This window comes from Petaurus breviceps, unplaced genomic scaffold (genome assembly GCF_028583685.1).
Source record: "Petaurus breviceps papuanus isolate PSGF00001 unplaced genomic scaffold, PetGlider_PUasm1.0 90977, whole genome shotgun sequence".
Lineage (NCBI taxonomy): Eukaryota > Metazoa > Chordata > Mammalia > Diprotodontia > Petauridae > Petaurus > Petaurus breviceps.
In genome coordinates this window covers 37890402-37906969 of record NW_027187391.1, presented here as the reverse complement: position 1 = coordinate 37906969, position 16568 = coordinate 37890402, and the positions used below count along the sequence as shown (strand labels likewise).

At 35.7% G+C, this 16568-nt stretch overlaps 1 pseudogene; it reads right to left on the bottom strand.

Moving 5' to 3' along the window:
• The window catches only part of LOC138153189 (glyceraldehyde-3-phosphate dehydrogenase pseudogene), a 4863-nt pseudogene extending 2917 nt beyond the window's left edge, over positions 1 to 1946 (bottom strand).
• Positions 1947 to 16568: the final 14622 nt, after the last annotated feature.

Below are 16568 nucleotides of genomic sequence, written 5' to 3'. Positions count from 1 at the left end.
GAGAGAGAGAGAGAGAGAGAGAGAGAGAGAGAGAGAGAGAGAGAGAGAGAGAGAGAGAGAGAGAGAGAGAGGTTTTGAAATGAAAAGAACTCTGTATTTCTAATTTAAGAGACTTAAAGTCTACTAAGGTTGCATTTTTATGACTCTATGTGGTATTGATTTGACTGTAGGAGCTCTGCAAATGGAGTTAGCTTCAGATGGTCTCACTACGTTGGAAAGGATTTGAGTATGTCCAGGTGATACCAAGCTCAGTGGAAAAGTAGTATCTGGAATTTGATGTCTTGTAAAATTCGAGAAGATGTTAGAGTCATAGAAAATCCCAGGAAAGGAGCAGCTAGGTTGCCCAGTGAATAGAGCACCGGCCCTGGAGTCAGGAGGACCTGAGTTCAAATTCAGCCTCAGACACTTAACACACACACACACACACACACACACACACACACACACACACACACAAACTAGCTGTGTGACCTTGGGCAAGTCACTTAACCCCAATTGCCCTCCAAAAGAAAACAAAGTCCCAAGAGAGATAATATCCCTAGAAGAGGAAAACCAACTCAAGAAAAGTAATCAATATTATATAGTAGAAAGGAACAATAATTCAGTATCAGGAGACCTGAAATCTAATCCTAGCTCTGCCATTAATTACCTATGTAAATGCAGGTATAGGATCTCCTCCCTCCAATGTAGATCTCAATTTATGACTTAGCAAATAAATCCTAGTGAATGCTTTAAGCATCTATAAGTGAATGGTTTGCCCAGAGTCACATGGTTAGTAAGTATCAGAGTCCTAAGTTACACCTATTTTCCTGTCAAGCTTAGCCTTCTACCTACTACACTGTACTTCCTCTATTAATTAGATGATATCTTTGGGCAAATCACTAGTGTCTGAATTTCAATTTCTTCATCTCCAAAATGAATGTAGGGGGTCAAATTGGATAATCTATTTTTTTTCCCCAAGCATTAACATTCTAGGGTTGATTTTTAAGATAGCAATGGAAGAATGTGTGGCAGAGAACATTCCACAGCATGGTTCAGTAATATAGATCTATAGTTTAAAGAAAAATCTAGTCACAATACCTGTATAAGAGTAGTTCATGTATTACCCACATTTGACAGATGGTCTGGGTAATAGAAAAAGTCAAAGTTGGTCTGTAACTCAACACAACATCTAAAACATAGCAATTATGGAAGAGATGAGATTGTTTTTAGAAGAAATTCATTCAATTAAAGAATGAAGATCATAATTCATGCATATCTTATATGTGTAGCTATAATGGTAAGAGGAATTTGAAGATCTTCCCTGCTTTAAAAATATAATCTGCCTCATATTAGACTGAATGGAACCTGCTTTGAAAATATAGTCTGCCCCCTAATAGCATGAATGTAATCTCATGGAGCCTGTGGGGGGAGGAGTTTGCTGAAGGGTGGAACAGAGCCTGCAGGAAGCTGGGAGTCAGAGCTAGCTAGACTGGGAAGAAGAGAGCATACATCCCAGGAACTAAGGCTTATGAGTAAAAATATTGTGGGAAGGCTAAAGAATGGTGTGGTTCTCAGTGCTTTGCTACTATGATGGAATCAGCTTACTGGTTTGGGGATTTGGTTTTCTGGTGTCTGAATAAATGTTTTGGTTCTGTCTTCTCTATGAAGAGTCCATTATATTTTGTACTCTAGTATGATGCAGGTATATTTATAGTGAATGTGGGCACTATGAATGTTGCATGGGTACTACAATAGAAGACCTGTATTTCAACATGTAGCTGAAGAATATGAATGGGATACCATGTTTTTGTTTTAGCTAGCATGTAACTATAAAAGCCATTGGACCCATTTTAATTAATTGTATTACTGTATGATGATACAGTTAAGAGAGGTACTGTTATATAATAGTGGGCATTTACATAGAATATTAACTGTACTGTGAGCTCTTTGACAGCAGGGACCATTCTGGGGTTTTTGTTGTATTCCCACACTTACACAGTGCCTGGCACAAAGTAGGTGCTTAATAAATGCTGCTGATTGACTAACTTGAAGACTTACAATACATTTTTCATATAAGAACTGGGAAAGAGAAAACAAAAAATGTTAGCATGAGTCAATGTGATTGATCTTAGACAAAAGGGGTAGAGGGTTTTTGTAAAGCTAGGAAGGGATGGAACCAACACTTTTAGAAGATGGGATCATGAGACCAGATGACAGGAGAATGACACTCAAAATAGGACAAAATAAGTTTAATGTAAAGCTAGAATCCAAGAAAAGAGAAGAAATGTTAAGAAATCCCCTAGTTGTCCTCAATTCACAAAATTCCATCCCAACAATCTATATACCAGGGTACTAGAAGAATATGTGGGCACTTGTCATCTCTGAACAATTGTCCCCAATCTTTGTGGCAAATGGGAAAAATTCTGCCATGCTGGAGAAGGGGAGACATTGTTCCTCTTTTGCAAAAAAGCAAGGAAGTCTTCTAACTATTGGCCAGTGTGCTTATTTTATTTTACAGCAAAATGCTAGAACACATTATGAAAGAGGCAGTTTTTGAACAGTTAGAGAACAGCCAGTGTAGTTGGATTAATAACAGATCACTAGTCCCTGATTTCATTTCCTTTCTTTAACAGGGTTACTATGCTCGAAATGCCATATACATCATGACATTATTTGTGGATAAAATGGAGGGTTATGAGCTCAATGATAAAACAATTAAGTGGATACATAACTAGTTAAATCATTGGTGTAGTCATTAATTGTTCAGTATAAATTTTGAGGGAGGATTCTTGCAGAGTGCCCCTGGAATCTTTTGGCTTCATGTTAATTAAAATTTTTATCATCCCCTTGTATGAAAACATGGACAATACATTGATATGCAAATGACTCAAAACTAAGACTGACTACTAACATATTCTGTCATGATATGGATCTCCAAAAACCTTTAGACATTAAAACGAATAGATCATTTTTAAAAAATGAAGTTAATAGATAAAAATGTAATATTAAATAAATAAAAATTAAAATAAAAAAGAATGATAAAAGATTTTTTAATCATCCATGTGAATATAGGTGGGAGAAAGACAGTAGAACCATAGTTTGTGTGATGAAGATCATTGGGTTTAGCATATTGCCCATTTAAAATGAGTTAATAGAATGACATGACAATGAAAAATTTGATATTATCCTAGGTTGCAGTAGTCCAGGACAAGTTATGTGGCAGCTGAGGAATAGAAGGAGTGTGGTGGGAAAAATGATAATCCTTTCTTTTAGTATGAAGTACACATGTACTATGGTGCTACCAAGTTTTAAGAAGGACAATGATGACTTGGAGCATGTCCTGAGAAAGGCAATCAGGATGGTATAGAACTAGAAACTGTGTTCTGTAAGAATATGTACACCGAGGGAGCTAGAGATCAATCTTATAAAATAAAAGACTTTATGGCTAGGAGAACTAGAATGATAATTGTCTTCAAGTATTTGAAGACCTGATATGTAGAAGTACAATTAGACTTACTGTTTGTCCCCAGAAGCCAGAACTGAGAGCAGTGAGTGAAAGTTGGAGAGGTGAATTTCAGTTCGATGTAAAGAAGGGGGATAATCTAATTAGATATATGCATAAATGGAATGGAATGCCTTGGGGGATAGCAGGTTCCCTCTTCACTGATCTTATTCAAAAACTTCACCACTTACTGAAAATCTTAAAGTAAGGATTTCTCTTCAAGTGTGGTGTGTATTACATGGTTTCTAACTTGTATTAGAGGGTTTTCCAACTCTGAGATTCTGTGTTTCTCTGAAGTCTAATAGGGAAAATGAGGATTATATTTCCCATTTTATACATGAAGAACTTAATGTGAAAAAAAAAAGGTTGGACCAAAATGGGAGCATCACAAATGCTACTGTAATATTGAAAAATACAACACATTAAATGCCCTTGGGAACCTTCCTGAAAGAAAAATTTTCATCCAATTCTCTAGTCCCTTTTCTTAAAAGTTATTAGCTCTTGAAAAATGGGTTCCACCAGACCAATGCTAAAATCTGATTGCTTCACAGTACACAGCTTTCCAAATAATGCATCCAGACATGCCTTTAGTATGTCAAGTTGCCTTGAAGTGTCATACCCCTTTTGTGTCTGGAAACTGAAGTTTTATGCTCGATTGTTCAAGATCTGTGAGTACCTTTCATATTACAGGGAATAAACACACATCTACTTTGAATTAAGGATTATTTTGTTTATATCACAAAGGACACAGTGAAAGAAAAATAAATATGAACTTAAGGGGTAAATTTTATCAAACTTCTATCCTCTCCCCATTATAAATTTCATATACAAATGAATTGAGGCTTATGATGATTCCAGTCTGAAAATCATAAAATTTACTTATAAGAGTCATTGCTAAAAATCTAATAATGTGATATTTCCAACTTTAAACATTACTTCCCTCTTGTAAGAATAGAATTTATAGGGGCTGCTAGGTGGTGCAGTGAGTAAGAGCACCAGCCCCAGCATCAGGAGGACCTGGGATCAGTTCCGGCCTCAGATACTTAACACCCACACAAAATAACTAGCTGTGTAACCTTGGGCAAGTTACTTAACCCCAATTGCTTTAAAAATATAGAATTTATTGTTAGTGTTAAGTTTAAAAGGCATATTATGTCAGGATATATAAGTAGGCACAAAATTTGTCTGCTTGTTTCCAAATCTCTTTGTGTTGATACCTCTTGTTTTTATATCACCTTCATTTACAAGTATATCCCTCTCCCACTGTAATCAAACTGCTATTCTATGTAATAAGAATAAAAAAGAAAGAAGAAAAAAGCAGGTCAGCAAACTAGCCAACACATCAACCGAAATCTGAGAGTATAGACAATGCTCAACATCCACAGTTTCCCACTTCTCCAAAAAAGGGAAGGAGGTACTTTATCTAATCTATTCTTTAGGGTCAAGCTTCATCATTATGATTGTACAATGCTCAGTTTCTTTTTGTGTTTTTTTTTCCTATTTACGTTTTTGTAATCATTCCATATATTGCTTTCCTTGTTATGCTTATTTTATTCTGCATCCTTTCATATAAATATCCCCATGCGTCTTTGAGGTATTTTTCTTTATTCATGATTTCTTTCATCCGTATACTGCAATTTGCTTGACCATTTCCCAATCCATGAATATCTATTTCCACTTCTTTGCTATCACAAAAAAAACCCTGATATGAATATATTGAATATTAGATCTTTTCTGTCTTTTATCTCATTCAGAGTTACACTTGAGCAGTGGGATCTCTGGATAAAAGGACATGGAAATAATAATAATATTTATATAAAGCTTACTATGTATCAGATAGTCTGCTATGCCTTTTACAATTATCTCATCTGATCCTTATCACTTTAAAAAATAATTTCAAATTTCTTTCCTGTTTGGCTGGATCAATCCTTATCCCTACCAAGAGTGTATTAATGTGCCTGTCATTCCACAACCCCTTCAACACTGACTATTCCCACCTTTTGTCAGTTTTGCTAATTTCCTGAGGGGGGTGGGGAACTTAGTGATCTGAAGCAATCTTTAAAGTAGTTAAGAGTTTTTAATTCCTTCAGGAACATTTGTTCATATCATATTGAGGAGTAGTTTTCAATATCAGATATGTTAATTGCCTATATATTTTTGGATCTCAGGTCCTTGTCAGAAAGAATCAATGCAGCAATTTTTTCCAATGAAAGATGTTTCTTCTCAAACTAGTTATGTAGGTTTTTTTTAAAGGACAAAAGCCTTTTGGTTCATATGAATTGAAATTATCTCTTTTAATCTTTTGTGGTGTCATCTACCCCATGTTTGGCTAAAAGTGATCTCCCTAAATAGAGTTGTAAAGGGCATTTGTGTTGGTTCTCATTTATGGATTTTGTTAAATAGTGTGATCTTTAACATTCAAACCATATACACGTGTGTGTGGAGAGAAAGACAGAGTTTATTAAGGAATATGGTGTAAGCCATTGATCTAAACCTAACTTTTAATTTTACTGAGCAGCAAAACCCTATCTCTTAAACAACATTTTTTCTGGATTATGCTATATGTATGGCAATCATGGGTCTTAGAAGAAATAAGTTTATTAAAATAACAAATTTTTTTTCCTATTGTCTCATCATTTTCTGAAGGGAGTCCTGAGTTCTAGCAGATTTTGATATATATACTACATATATATACTATATATACTAAAGTATACTACAAACTTTGGTAGGGTCTAACTGCCTCACTGAAAAATCTTTGAAAATAGTCCTAGCAACAGATCACGTCCACTTGCTAAAGACTAGTTTTGCTTAGTTCAGAATGCAGCATCAGAAGACTGTCCACTTGATAACAGATTCTTTGACCATGACAACTCATGAAACAGAGAAAAATAAAAAATAGTCCCCTTTGTTCCTTTTCTGTAGCAAAACAAGAAACAAGAATATTGTTGGAAAAAAGAGAAGAGGATGTGAAAATGCAGAGTCTTTCAATCAATCCTTAAGATTAATTTAGATGTTGGTATTCTAAATATGATACTTTTATACAGTGCATAACAAATCTATGTATTGCTGTAGGAAGTGAATCATATCAGTTTTCCTATTCTCAGCAAAAATGAAACTAAAAGACAAAAAGAATTTACAGCTCACAGATTCTACTTGGAGAGGCAGATAAAGTCAGCTGAAAAGCTTTCCTCATGCATCTAAAGGCAACAAGAAATAGAAATCCATATGACATTTGGTCATCTCATATTACAGTGCTCTAATATGTCTTTGTAAAAAAATGCCATGAAAATAATTGTGGCTTAGGTGCCAACATCTGTTTCAGAGAATGAAAATTCTACAAAGAACCAAACAAAGCCATCCAAGTTAAATCAACATATACTTTGAACCCTCATTGAGTTCAAAGGAAAAGTAGAAATAGATAAGAACAAACAAACAAAAAATCATGTTGGAATATATGGTTCAGAAGTAAGAAATGAAAGAGACCAAACACTGACTACACCAATGGATTCAAATTCAAATAGAAAGGATCCCTACTGGCTGCATATTTACTTAGAAAATCACAAATTAACATTATCTGTGTTATTTTGCATTTTTATTTATTTCATTAAACATTTTTCAATAACATTTTAATGTAGTTTTGCCTCACTAGAGTGTTCTGAAGGCTGTCTGAAGCCCTGGCTGCAAAGTTGACACCTGGAATACACTGAAACCTCATTAGAACATTAAATCATAGATGTAGAACTAGATTAGATACTACAGTCTATGTAGTCTAACCTCATGGATTTGCAAAAATAACCAGAAGTCATCAGACATGGAAAATGTCAAATAACATCACAGAGATGAAATTGATTATATTTTAATAATAAAAACCAAACTGGCACTAATATATGTTATTCCTGAACCAAATACAAAACTAATAAATAAAAATTAGAAAAAAAAGATACCATATACAATTAAAATTCTTCCAACCTAACCTATTTAAACTAGTTATTGACACCAAAAGAAAAATATCCAATTAGAAAATTTAGAAGAAAGCATATTAACCCTGGCTGTAATAATCTCATACAAATTTTATTTGATTCAAACCAATTGCCATCAAGATGAAACCAAAGGAGCTTAAGAACTTCCTGAGTCAGCATGCACTTGATTTATTTGCTAAGCAGAGGGATTCTGGAAACAAGGGCAACATGGGTCTGTAAAACATTTGTAAATCCTAAGAGACAAAATTACAGATGACCCAAAGGGCAATAGGAAAATTCATGGTGAGCAAAATTAAGTTCCATATTAACAGTGACTTGTGCACAAGAAGACATTACTGAAGATATGTAAGACTGAAAACAATGGTGTGCATCTCATGAAATGAGAATGAGAGATATCAGATAGAAGTACCATATAATTCATTCCTAAAAGAACAAGAGAAAAGACTTCAGTATATTGGTAGATCCTCTATATGTATTGAGAACCAATGAGAAAACAGACAAGAATCACAAATGATAACGTTTGAAGAAATATGATCTGCATTGGTAGAGAAAATATAATAATAAAATCGCGAATCACTCAAGTAGAAAGAATGTAAGGAATGTGTTTTGTCTGAACACAAAAATAATGTTAAGTAATGGTGAAGTATATTAACTGATTCATAGAATCCAACAGCTAGAGGGGATTTTACAAATTATCTTGCCAATAAGCCTTATTTTACAGATGAGGAAACTGAGGCCCATAGAAATTAAACCACCTACCCAAGATCATATAACAAGTTAGTGGCAAAGCCAGGACTAAAACTTAAGAATTCTGGCTCCTGTTCCAGGACTATCTCCTGTATTTTATTCAAAGACCTTTCTTACTGTAAAAGATAGGCTAGCTTTATCTGTCAGTTGCTTTCCAGTACTGTGCGAATTGAATTTAAGTGTAAAACCATATTGTTCAATTATTTCAGTGCCAGTGTGGGATACTGGGGAAAGCATTCTTCTTAGAACCAAAAGACATGGGTTCAATTCACCTATGATGCTCAGAGAATGACTGAAGGGTGATCTGGGTAGAGATCTGGGAACTAGTATACTCCAACAATTCTAGATATCATCTAAAGAGTGGTGCATATGATGCCATAAAGGATTAAATAACTCTCAATAAAACAGTTACAACTTTAAAATTTTAGCTCTTGCATTACAAACATGTAACTTATCAGAGATAACTTCTATAAATTGAGATTATAATTTAAAAAAACTCCGAAGACAGAGACACATATGTATTCCTGCCAGTAGAATAAAATTAAAATTAGATTACCTTTCTTGTTATCTTATTGGGCTTATTAGTGTGAGGTCACTTACAGAAGTTTCAGAATGGTAGGAAGTTGGGGTGGGGGGAGAGGCGGAGAGCAGTACAATGAGTTTTCTGGTGCTTTACCAGAAAGGGACAATATTCCTGAAAGAGAGAGTTTCTGAAAAGAGCTTTACTAAAGAAAAAGAAAAGAAAAAAGAAGGGATGGTGCTGACTGAGGAAAGAGAACCTTGTCTTCTGGCATGAAGCTGGAGGACAGATCCAGAGAGAGAAAGGAGGAGTAGGAGGAAGAATAGGAAGAGGAGGAGAAGAAAGAGAAGAAGGAAAAGAAGGGAAGAGGGAAGGGGGAAGAGGGAGGGGAAGAGGGAGGAGAGAATCTAGGAGCTGTTCTCTTTGCTAAGAAATAAAAGGTAAAACAGAAAGCAAAAATCACCTTTCCTACATCTCCCCTATTATTTCCTGCCTAGTTTGAATGTATGCTAATTATCATTTACTGCTAGAATTTCTAAATAATACTGCTCCCTCTGACAGGAAGCAAAATTATGTCTTCTACATGCTATATTATAAACTCTGAGAACCATTGGGGGTAATTCCCATTTTCAAGAGGCACCAGAAGGTCCAGTCTAATTCAGGAAAGCTGCTTCCTTAATACAATCACACTTTCCCAAAACTTCTTCTAGAATGAAGTGTGTGTGTGTGTGTGTGTCTGTCTGTCTGTCTGTCTGACAGACCTTAATAGGCAACTCAGGCAAAAGAACTTTGTTAACTTTGTTCAGCAGAATCAATTTGGGGGTTACTCAACGCATATCCTTTGTTGACTATCCTTCTCTTTCTATGACAAAGTAAAAAGCCTTCTGTTAAATGTTGAATGATCTCTGAAAGTTTCATTTTGCTCCAGTATCAAACCAAAATTACCAATGGACTGGCCTGAGTCAAGCCTAATGCAAAATACCCTTCCTCTTGGCTTTGGTGAAATGACTGAAACAATCTGTCAGCACAGATAGTGAAAGCAATCCAAGTCCTGCTTTCAGGACTATCTAAGCTACAGCTGTGCAGCAGTACTCACACCCAGGTAAAACCCTCTTGGTAGATGGGCTAAACTAGGTTGAGGGTAAACAATGGGCCTCAAATCCATTGGTGAGTTATGGGGATATCTGCCTCAAGAAAGTGAAAACTTCCCCCAGTGGAATGGGTGGATGAGAACAATTTGTTCCAATGGCCATAAAGGTGGCTAAAGCAGACCCTGAGGAATGCTTAGAGTTCGGTCAGACATCAAAGACATCAAGGTAAGTCACTGCATCCCAGATCATCACTTATAATGAAACAACAAGACTTCTGTCTTGCTTCTATTGATGACTCCGGGAAAATGAAGCTCAAGACTTTGTATAACTCTGCCTCACTTAAATCCGATTCACGTGCAAGTCAAGAGACCACCCCATGATGTCATTGGTCCTACTTGAAAACAGAGGATGAACAGCATCAAGGAGAATCCTTCAGTTTATTCCCTCTAGTATTTCAAGGCCAGGTGATTCTGTCAGCATTTGTACTCCTTCCTTGGACAGCAATCACAATTCCTTCAGGGTTTAGTGGGAAATCTCCATGATTTTCTAGGATAAAAACATGTTCACCCATGGTGAATTTTCTAGTGATGAGCCTCTAAGTACTTTGCTAGACTAGTCATTTTGTGAAAGGCCTACAGTCCATGTGCATTGCCAGAGCTATGTTCCAGATCATTTCTGTTTAGTGGTACCATAGCTTGTGCTCAGTTGACATAGCCTTGGGGAACCTAGGATCTGTTTGTTCTATTCCAGGGTGAGGCTTCAGAACACTGGTCAGATCTGCCAGCATAACCTGGGGGAGTATTCCCATTGGTTCTTTACCAAGGCAAGGGCCAATTGGAATGTTGGCCAGTTGGGGTGTTCTGTCACCCAAGATGCATGCTCTTTGTACCCTTATGTCCCACAGTAGAATTTTAATGGAGGTGTTGCTCACTTATAATGAAACAACAAATAAGCAAGCATTTATTAAGAACTTACTGTATGACAGGGATCGTACTAAGAGCTTTATAAATATCATTTGATCCTCATAATAACCCTGGGAGGTAGGTTTTATGTTTGCTGTTTTTTTCTGGTTTATACTTGAGGAAACAAAGACAGGAAAAGGTTAAATTACAGCTAGTAAGTATCTGAGAACAGATTTGAAATCAGATTTTCCTAACCCCAAGTCCAGAGCTATATTTACTGTGTCACCTCTCTGTCTCTAGAAGGAAGAAACAATAGTATATTGTCTAAGCAAGAGTAAATTGTAAGACTTGTGAATTACTGAAATCTCAATCATTAACAGTCTTGACTCAATTGTATATCTTACTCATGGGGAAGGGGGGAAAACTCCATTAATAATGATGAATTTCCTTAGTTCAGTAATTTTTCAGAGTTGCGAATTTATTTTTTTAAATGATGATTTTTTTTCTAGAGGTCCTAGGAACTTTTATGGTAGTGTTATAAATTTTACATTGGGAAATTGGAATAGTTCACATTTCATAAAGTGCCTGTAGCATTTCCAGAAATATTTTAAAAGGTCTGCATTAAAACTTGAATATAGATGCCAATTTCATTATTCACAGTTGTTAAAAATTTTAGCAAAATAATTAGAAGTCCAGTAAAATCTTCTTAATATAAAAATCCAGTATGGCAAATCCTCAACTGGTAACCATTTCTAATTCAAGGAATATTCCAAGAACTCCCATCCCAATATTTATCCATAAGTTCACCTTTCCTAAAATACTATACATGAATGAAAGATAAAGCTGCATACATTTTTCAAAATAATTACAGAAGGTTCTGGTCATCCTTCAAATAGGAAAATTTGTTTTGATAAAACTGTAGTTCTGTGTTAACATTAGTGTTTCCCAAGCAACAAACCATTCTTTGGGGGAAAAAAAAGTCCAGCACTTACTTTGGATGCTATATTGATCAAAGTAGCATATTGCTGACTAGTAATACTGGAAAATATTGTATAGATGTGAAAGTAATGTCCTCCTTGCTGAAAGAATTAAAATAGCTTTGAATCTTGGGAAGGGAAGATCTGATTAATGAAGAGTAATAAAGAGAACCTAAGAGGCAGGCTAGGTGACTCAGTGGATAGAGTGCTGGACATGGAGGCAGGAAGACCTCAGTTCAAATATGGCCTCAGACACTTACTTACTATGTGACCCTGGACAAGTCACTTAACCTCTGTTTGACTTAATCCATTGGAAAAGAGAATGGCAAACCATTCCAGTATCTTTGCCAAGAAAACTCCATGGTCAGTATTGATATACAATGGTCCATGAAATCACAAAGACTCAGATCTGACTGATCAACTGAACAACAAAAATAAAGAAAAACCTATAGGGTACTTAATTGTTCAGTACTTGCTTGATAACCTGTGGCCCCGAAATAGTCAATTTCTAGCTATGTGTAATAACATAGAATGAGATAGCACAGATATTTCATACTCACAGATAAACCAGAAACCTCAGTTTTGCCTTAAGTTTCAACCTATCCTGTCTCACAAGAGCTACTAAAAGTAAAAGTATCACTAATTTGATTTTCTCTGTCACACAAGGTGCTAATGCAAAGTGAAATGGCCAAAATATAGGCCAGGAGGAATGGGGAAGGGAAGTTAAAAGACCCAAATAATTGATACATGGAACAACCAGGCCCTGAGAAATCAGGAGTGGCTATCATATTTCCAAAGACTATAACTTAAAGCCTACAGATAAAACACAAGGGTTAGTCATATTTTTGTCTATACACTTATTGCATATTATTATTATGATATATCATGGGATACTAGATAAACATTCTCCCAATCTGAAAGACTCAGATTCAAGCCCTATCTCTGATACTTGCTGGCTTTAAGTTATAAGACAGTTACTGATCTGCATCAGGAGATAGAATTGTGTGATTGTGTGTATATGTCTGTGTGTATTCATATATGTATATATACATATAATTGAGACATATATGCATAAAACACATCAGATCTATGCCATATAGGTTTTGTGTACTTATATGCATATATGTGTATACATACATACTGGCTATGTGACCCTGGGCAAGTCACTTAACCTCTGATGCCTCAATGCATTGGAGAAGGAAAAGGTAAGACAATCCAATATCTTTGCCAAGGAAACCCCATGGACAGTATGCATGCATATACACATATACATATGTTGCTGTTCAGTCGTATGCAACTTTTTGTGACTCCATGGACCATAACACACCAGTACTGACTTTCCTAAGGTCATCAGAAAATTGTGAACAAATACAAATATTCTAATTCAAAAAAGAAAGTGAATATAAAACTATGAACTATCATAATTTCCTTTTTAAAAGTAGATTTTAAATTTAACAAAATAGTAGCTAAATTGTTTATTTTTTTTCCTGTGCCCTCTTCTGAACTTTTTTGTTTTCTTCTGCATTTTCTTTCATATGTTATTGATGCTCTTTTAAAATTTTTTTTTCCTTTCTGTCACCTCTCACTAACTCATTCCCTGCCCCACATATAAAACCCTCTCTCATGACAAATATTTAGTCAAACAAAACAAATCAGCACATTGGCCATGTCTGAAAACGTACATCTCATTCTGCAGACTAATCCATCATCTCTCTACTTCACCCTCCGTTTCCTTAAGGTATGATAGGCAATTCCATTGATCTCAGTTCTCTAATATTTTAAAATTGTTTTCCTTAACATTTGCAAATTGCTTTTCTCATACTCATTTTCGATCATTTCATGCTAGTTTTTTTGTTCTGAAAACAAACCACATTGAGTTCCTTAGTTTGTCTTTCTTTTGGAGGAGAAGGGTAGAAATTACTGCATTGGTGTTTCTTTTCAGATCTGTAAGTTCTTTGAGAGGTGTGTGTGTATTCATTTCAGAGTCAAATTGTAATAAACCTAACCTTGAGTAGCATCTTTTACATTGATGTCTTTACTAGAAGTCCTTTTCCAAACAATAATATTTTTATAAAAGAGGAAAAAGAGCCTTTTTAAGACATGGATGTTTTATAATAGTTTCTACTTGGACTGAGCTAGTTTTAGGATTACACATAACTTCACAAAAAATTGTGAATCTTTTGGTCCAGTTTTCTAAATTCTATTTCTCTGGCTACTTACTAATCTTCCCTTTTTAATATAAAACAGGAGATACCACTCAACTCTGAAACTCCTTGCTATACCAGATTTGGGGTGGGGTGCTTTAGTTAATCATAATTTTAAAAATGACTCAAAAGCCCATCTATCACATTCTTGCCAACCAATCAGGGAAGAAACATCAATCAAATAAGAAAACATTTAATTAGGACAGAATAACAAAATAAACAAGAAGAAGCAATCATGTGGTGAAATAATTCTTAACCACAAATTAATAGGTAAAATCTCACATAGGCTCCTGCACCAACTGGGAAGGGAACTTTCTCTAGAAAACTCATGTTCATAGGTCAGGAGGAGTTGCATTATGAATAGAATACCTCCCACAGCTCTGTCACCCAAGAAGCCACTGTGTCCCTCATACAGCTTTTCAGCTCTACCTCTCACACCTCCTTTGTTGTGGTCCTATAGTGTCCCAGGCTACTGCTGTTCTAACCTTCCATCCAATGGGTTTTTGCTGTCTTAAACAAACTCCTACTGCTATCTGTTGTAACTATCACTTGCTGCTGTGGTTTTCTTTTTTGTGGGACTGAGTCATGCCTTTTTTAAGATAATCAATATATTTTAGCCATTTTTCTCAGTCAGGCCCTTATCTAAGAAGACCTGAAGCCATACAAGATGGTCCCTCAAGAAGCCGTCAAAGACCTGCTCAACTTCTTCCTTCCCTCCAAAGGTCCCAAATCTTTAGTTTAATTGTGTCATCGTAATTACATTGCTTTTGCCTTTTTCCAGCCCCTGAGTGCTGTTATATACTGCCATATGGTCTGTGATTCCTCCCGCATCTTTGTGAGGCTGGAAATTAACATATGCATCACTTTTCATTTATAATTCTAACTTGTCCATGCATTCAAGAGTTAAGACCCAGACATGTAAATTGCCTGGAATATTTGCTAAACTTCACAGAGGCATTTAATAACATTAGAGGACAAAGTTGGAAGGAAAAGCCTCATCTGCTTATGCAAGGAGTGAAAACTCCACCTGAATTCAAATTAAAATACACACACACGCACACACACACACACACACACACACACACACACACACATTGGCAGGACAGGAGAATCCATTGCTAAAGAAAATGTTTTTCTCACTAGTATTCAGTCAACTTCAAATCTAAAGATGATAAACTGTGAGAGGGAGAAGAACAGGAATACTATTTTGTTGTTTTGGGGTTTTCTTGGCAAAGATACTGCAGTAGTTTGACATTTCCTTCTCCAGCTCATTTTACAGATGAGGAACTCAGGCAAAAAGGGGTTAAGTGATTTGCCCAGGGTCACACAGCTAGTAACTGTCTAAGTCCGAATTTAAACTCATGAAGATTAATCTTCCTGATTCCACACCCAGCACTCTATCCACTGTGCCACCCAAAAGGATGGGACTATCATAAGGGATATAATTTTTAAAATTATATTTGTATCAGCTGGAAAAGTTGTCTTTCTTTCCACTTCCACCTGCCCCTACCAGTTCAGATATGCAGAATCATGTGGGATAACCAATTTGGTGTTCCACTGATTCATAAAATTTTATAAATGAAAAAGAATTTACAGATCATGTAGTCCATTTTTTTTTCATTTTATAGATGTAGAAATTGAGGCTCAGAGAAGTTAATTAATAGGCCCAAGACCATGCAACTAGTAGAACAACAGAGTGAAAGTCAGGTTTCCTGCCTTATCTAGAATTTTTCCACTATACTACATTTTGAATAATGGTCAAATGTAAATATTATTAATGATAACAAATTAAGTTAGCTGTAGCAGGTACCTCCTGAGTTGCTTTCCTAGTAGAAATTATGGATTTATGTTCACCTAATCACATGCTTTCCCCTGAACTCCTTCTGGACAATGACATCTTGTATAAAATTCCCTGGGATCCAATAAAGAATTCAGCAATCGTGACTTTCTCCCCCAGCATCCTCTTTTAACCAACTAAGTTAAATGGGTGCCAGTTCTTATACCTTATATAGTATAGCCTCAGTTTCCACATTGCAAAATAGGAATAATGATAGTATCTCCCACACAGGGTTGTTGTAAGGATCAAATAAGATGACATATAAATTGCTTTGTCAACTTAAAATCATTACATAAATCCTATGTGTCATTGCTGCTATAACATGACTGGACTGACCATTCATTCAACAAATGATTATTAGTCACCTATTAAGCCCTAGGTATAATACTAGATGCTAAAGATGTGAAAAGAAAACTAAAATGTAAAGAGAAAAATAAACCAAACCTTCCAGATTCAGAAAAACTGTTTCAGAAGTTAATATTTAAGTCCTAGGAATTGAGCAAAATCCTTCTTCAAATAATCATATCATGCAATAGATTTTAAAAGGTCATTTGCAACAGCAGTTGCTCAATTTGAATGTCCAAATGCTGAGCCTTCAAAAATCCTTGAATTTACAGGTGAAAGTGAAAGTGTATTTAGGTGACTTTTAATCAATTGCCACAAAAACAGCTGCTACTCCCACACATTCGTGGAAATGAAGAGAAGATACCCCAAGGTGGTTGGGAAGAAGGGCCAAAGCAATTGGCGCCACAAAGATATCCTCACAGTCTTGCTGAGATTATTATCAGCCAATCTTATGTCTGTTGGATTCAGATTCATAATACTC